Source organism: Leucoraja erinacea, chromosome 36 (genome assembly GCF_028641065.1).
Source record: "Leucoraja erinacea ecotype New England chromosome 36, Leri_hhj_1, whole genome shotgun sequence".
NCBI lineage: Eukaryota > Metazoa > Chordata > Chondrichthyes > Rajiformes > Rajidae > Leucoraja > Leucoraja erinaceus.
In genome coordinates, this window is record NC_073412.1 from 10,628,027 (window position 1) to 10,634,026 (window position 6,000).

Here is a 6,000-nt window from a genome sequence, read left to right on the forward strand (position 1 = left end):
GAATTAGGCTATTCGGCCCATCAAGTCTACTCTGCCATTCAATCGTGGCTGATTTATTTCTTCCTCCTAACCTCATTCTCCTGCCTTCTCCCTATAATCTGCACTAATCAAGAATCTATCTCTGCCTTAAAAATATCCACTGATGGTCTCCACAGCTTTCTGTGGCAAAGAATTCCACAGATTCACCACCATCTGACTAAATAAATTTCTCCTCATCTCCTTCCTAAAAGAACATCATTTAATTTTAAGGCTATGACCTCAGTTGCTAGACCCAACCAATAGTGGAAACATCATCTCCACATCCACTCTATCCAAGCCTTTCACTATTCTGTGTTTCAATGAGGCCCCTGTAGATCAGTCTCAGTCACTGTATTCTATGTCCATGTGTCGGGTATTTGTAGAGCTGTGGATCAGTCGCTGTATTCTGAGTCTATGTCGGGTGTTCGTGGAGACCGTTCCTGAAGCAGTGTTTGGCGGGCAGCACGGGGTCTGGAAGCAGGGGCTTGATCTGCAGCTTGGTTACCTTGTGGTTATTAAAACTGATTTTGAAGTTAAACAACGTTGTTATTTTCACAACTTCATGCCGTCCTCCCCTCATTCTTCTAAACTCCAGCGAGCACAGTGCTGACAAACACACATCATAGGTTAACCTGCTCATTTCTGGGATCATTCTTGCAAACCTCCACTGGGCCCTCTCCAGAGCCAGCACATCCTTCCTCAGATATGGTGCCCAAAATTGCTCAAATGTGGCCGTACCAGCGCCTTTTAGAGCCTCAGCATGACATCCCTGATTTTGTATACAAGCCCTCTTGAAATAAATGCTCGCATTGAGTTTGCTTTCTTTACTACTGATTCGACTTGCAGATTAACTTTTTGGGAATCCTGCACCACGTTCCCAAGTCCTTTTGCATCTCTGATTTCTGGGTTCTCTCCCCATTTAGAAAATAGTGTACGCCTTTATTGCTACTATTTGCTGCACTATATTCCTTCTGCCCACTCTCTCAACCTGTCCAAGTCCTTCTGCAGAGTATCTGCTTTCTCTACACACTATTGCCACTTTATCTCTACACTTTATTGCCCCCTTTATTGCCAGGACTTCTGCCATCCAGCCAACCAGCTAATTTGTTATCTCCACCTTAAAAATATCCGTTGCCAACCTCCACAGCTGTTTGTGGTAATGAATTACATAGATTCACCACCCTTTGATCAAAGAAATTCCTCCTCATCTCCTTTCTAAAGGCACATCCTTTTTTGAGGTTATGGCCTCTGGTCCTAGACTCTCCCACCAGTAGAAGCATACTCTCCACGTTCTCTCTATCCAGGCCTTTCATTATTTGGTAAGTTTCAATGAGGTTCCCTACATTCTTCTAAACTCCAGCGAGTAGAGACCCAGTGCCATCAAATGCTCATCATACGTTAACCCAATCATTCCTGGGATTATTCGGGTAAACCTCCTCCTGACCCTCTCCAATGCTAGCACATCCTTCCTCAGATATGGGGTCCAAAGCTGCTCATCACAGTAAGGTGAGATTCAGGTGAGTGGATGGTAGCAGATGAGCAGATGGACACAGATGGAGGAGTGACTGTGTCAAGAGTGACGGGGGTGTGGGGAAAGTTCCGCCAGCAGTTAAGCTGATGCAGGAGAGTAAGTGATGGATGTAGCAGTCAGTGTTGGAGAGGTTTGGTGCTTGGAAGCTCAGGGTAAAAAAAGAAACTAGTAAGGTAATGGAGTAACTCAGCAGGTCAGGCAGCATCTCTGGAGGACATGAATAGATGTTGTTTCGGGATGGACCCATCAGACTGATTGTAGTGGGGGCAAGAAAGCTGGAGGGGGGGTGACATGACCAAACCAGGCTAGATCGACACAAAAAGCTGGAGTAACTCAGCAGGAAAGGCAGCATCCGTGGAGAGATGAAACAGGTGACGTTTCGGGTCGAGACACTTCTTCAGAGGTGGAAACAGGTGAGGAACAGTGGTGTAGCGGTAGAGTTGCTGCCTTACAGCACCGGAGACCCGGGTTCCATCCTGACTACGGGTGCGGTCTGTACCGAGTTTGTACGTTCTCCCAGTGACCTGCGTGGGTTCTCTCTGAGTGCTCCAGTTTCCTCCCACACTCCAAAGACATACCAATTTGTAGATTGATTGACTTCTGTAAATTGTCCCTGGTGTGTAGGATAGTGTTAATGCAAGGGGGTGATCGCTGGTCGGCACGGACTCGGTGGGCTGAAGGGCCTGTTTCCAAGCTGTATCTCTAAAGTGGGGAGGGGCTTTATTTGGCAATGTGTTGGGTTGCCAATGGTCTGGTTCTAAGAAGAAGGTTAATCTTGCCACCTCTTCCACCCCCTGCTGCCCAGCTTTCCCTCTCTGCACTTCCTTCAACGCACTGCGTGGTTGGGAGTTCCACACTCTCGCTGTCCCTGTGGGAAGATAAATATTGCATGAGACCAAACCGGGATGGGTTTAGCCACAGTCTGTCCTCACAGCTGAAGGCTCTGCTCCACCTGGCTCTGCACCAGAGGTGTTGTGTGTGTTAGGTCACCCTGCCCTCAGCTGTCCACTCCCTCACAGGTACTGGGATGATGCAGGAATGCAGCTCCTAGCCCAATCTCCCCACCTGAACACGCGATTGTGTAATCTCACCATTAGTCACGTCGCACTGAGCCTTCAGCTGCTCATCCAGGGATGTTTTAAACATTTCTGCCTCTGCTTTCCTCTTCAGAGGAGGCCCAGGGTCCGATCACACCTAAGTCACATGATATTTAATTCAGTTCCTCTCTAGTCCCAACAACTAGTTGAAATCCATGTCCTCTGCTTTGGTTGCAGCAGTACATGAAGGCCATTCGACCCGTCGCCTGCATGCTGGCTCCCTTCAGTCTATCATTCTCCCTGCAGCTTTACAACTTTATTGTATATTAAGTAGAGAGACAGTCCCTTCGGCCCATCATGTCCATGCAGTCCCTGTGCCATACTAATCACACTTACCAGCAATTGGTCCATAGACATGTTTGCATTGGCGAATCGAGAACTTTACTTTAGAGATACAGCACGGAAACATGCCTATTGACCAGCGATCACCACCGATCACACTAGAACTATCCTACACACTAGTGACAATGTACAATTTTATCAAAGCCAATTAACCTGCAAAACCAGTACGTCTTTGGAGTGTGGGAGGAAACCGCAGCACCTGGAGAAAACCCACACGGTCACAGAGAGAACATACAAAACCCCGTAGAGACAGCACCTACAAATCAGGATCAAACCTGGGTCTCTGGCGCTGTGAGGCAGCGACTTTGCTGCTGTGCCACCAAGATATACTATTTAAATGTGAGAATCTCTGCTACCACCTCCCCCTCAGGTAATATGTTCCAGAATCCAACAATACTCTGGTGAAAAGATTCTTCATCAGATCCCCTGCAAACTGCTCACCTGGTTTCAGACACCTCTGATATGGGGAAAAGCCACCTACTATCCCAACCATTTGTGTCCAAGCTATGTATTTGAGTTGGGTCCGATCTCTGTCTCCTCCACTCCAAAGAAAACAAACTCAAACTATCCAGTCTCTCCTTGTAACTGGAACCCTCTAGCCCAGGCAATATCTTTGTGAATCTCTACACCTTCTCCATAGCATTCACATCCTTCCTACAGTGTGGCACACAGCACTCCTGTGACTGGACCCAGGTTTTACATGGATTTATCGTAATCTCTCTGCTCTTATATTCTATGTTCTGCCTAATGAAAGCAAGTATTGTGTATGCCTTCTTCACCACCTTGTCTATCTGTACTGCCACCTTCAGGGATCCTTGGACTTGTACACCTCGGTATTCTTTATAGCCTCACCATTCATCGTCCTCATAAATTCTCCCAAGGCCACTGCCTCATTTTCTCAGGATTAAATTTTATTTTATCCATCTACTCAGCCAGTGACTAAAGACTATGCACCATACCATCAACAGCATTGGCTGTTTTTTTTGTCAGCTGCATATTTACTATCTTTCTCCTGTCTTCCATTCCAAACCATTAATGTATGTAGCAAACATTGAGGGTCCAAGCTAATGTGGGCAGATGGGAGTAGTGCAGATGGGCCAAAAGGACAGCATGGACTTGGTGGGCTGAAGGGCCCTTTAGCTGTACATCTCTCTCCCAGCTATCTCCCCCCTCCAGCCCTACAGTCAGTCTGAAGAAATGTCCCAACCTGAAACATCACCTATTCATGTTCTTCAGAGATGTTGCCCGACCATCATAAAATGCTGGTGTAACTCAGCGGGACAGGCAGCATCTCTAGATAGAAGGAATGGCCCCTTCTCGACCTGAAACGTCACCCATTCCTTCTATCCAGAGATGCTGCCTGTCCTGCTGAGTTACTCTTGTATTTTGTGTCTATCTTCGGTGTAAACCTGCATCTGCAGTTCCTTCCTACACATCAGAGTTACTCCATCAATTTGCATTCTGTTGTGTAAACCAGTATCTGCATTTCCTTATTTCTATAACTCCATGCCTCTGGCCACTGTCGCAGGCTTCCAATCACAGGAACAATCCTCCAAAGATCACCCTCTGCCTCGTGTTAACAAACACAATCTGGAAACCATTTTGCCAAATTACATTGGAGTCCATGCACCTTTTTGACAGTCTTCCTTGTGGCACCTTATCAAAGGCCATCAACACATTTTGTTACTTCAACGGGCTGAGAAAGACAGGCCAGACTTTCAAAGACATTTCAAAGACAGTCTTTGAGAAGGACTGGCCAAACAGCGAGAGAGCCTGGAGCCAACCACTGCAGATGCTGGATGTCCGAAACAGAGGCAAGGGATGCTGCAAACACTCAGGATGTCGGATAGTGTCCGTGGAGGGGGGAACCTGAGTCAATGTTGCGGGTTAGTGATCCATCGTCAGGACGGGTAAAGTGGGAAGACAGACATGTTCTAAGTTGTTAGAGAAAGTGAGGGAATGTCTGAGTTAGGTTGGCATGGTAACAATTAAATTCCAGCATTCTGTGACAGAAAACAAAATGTTTCTTCAGGTTGTTTCTTGGTTTCTTTCTTGTCTCTGAGCCATTGTTAATGTGTTATCTTTGGTTGGCATCCTATCACACACATTCTCCATCTCCCTCTCCGAAACAGTGTTGGGCTTGAAACGGTGCTCTGGTTCTCTCTCCACAGATGCTGCCAAACCTGCTGAGTGCATCCTTGTAAAGAGACCTTTCCTCGTCTTATCTGGACTGGGTTGTAGGTCGCTCTTGTCTGCCTGAGAGGGCAAACGGCTTCAGTTTAATGCTTCCACCCAAGAGACAGTGCAGCACTCCCTCATCAGTGTTAACTTGTATCGGACACTCCACAATGGTGCCTGAATCTGCACTCTTCTGGCTCACAATAAAGAGTCAGGTCGGCACAGTGGTGCAGCAGTAGAGTTGCTGCCTTACAGCGCCAGAGACCCAGGTTTATATGTTCTCCCCATGACCTGTGTGGGTTTTCTCCGGGTGCTCCGGTTTCCTCCCACACTCCAAAGATGTGCAGGTTAGCAGGCTAATTGGCTTTGGTAAAATTGTAAATTGTCCTAGTGTGCGTAGGATAGTGTTGGCGTGCAGGGATCGCTGGTCGGCGCAGACTGGATGGGATGAAGGGCCTGTTTCCGTACTGTATCTCTAAATTAAACCAACGTAATCACTTTTCACGTTGCAGTAAATTAGGAAGCAAAAATCGAGAAATTGAAAGCGAAAACAAAAGCTGACAATGTTAGAGGCACTCAGTGGGTCGGACAGCATCTGTGGACAGAGAAGCAAAGATCAGAACAAATCATCAATCTGAAAAATCAGCTGTTTTATGTTCCACCGTAGCTGCCTGACTTGCTGAAGGCTTGTGACTTTTTCTGCTTTTATTGCAGCACATTATTAATCAGCTTCCAGCGCAATCTGAGTTAATAAATATAAACTTGCTAACTCTTCTCAGCTAATGCATGAGCACATTATTAACTCGCGCCTAATTCAATCCTCATCAATTAGCA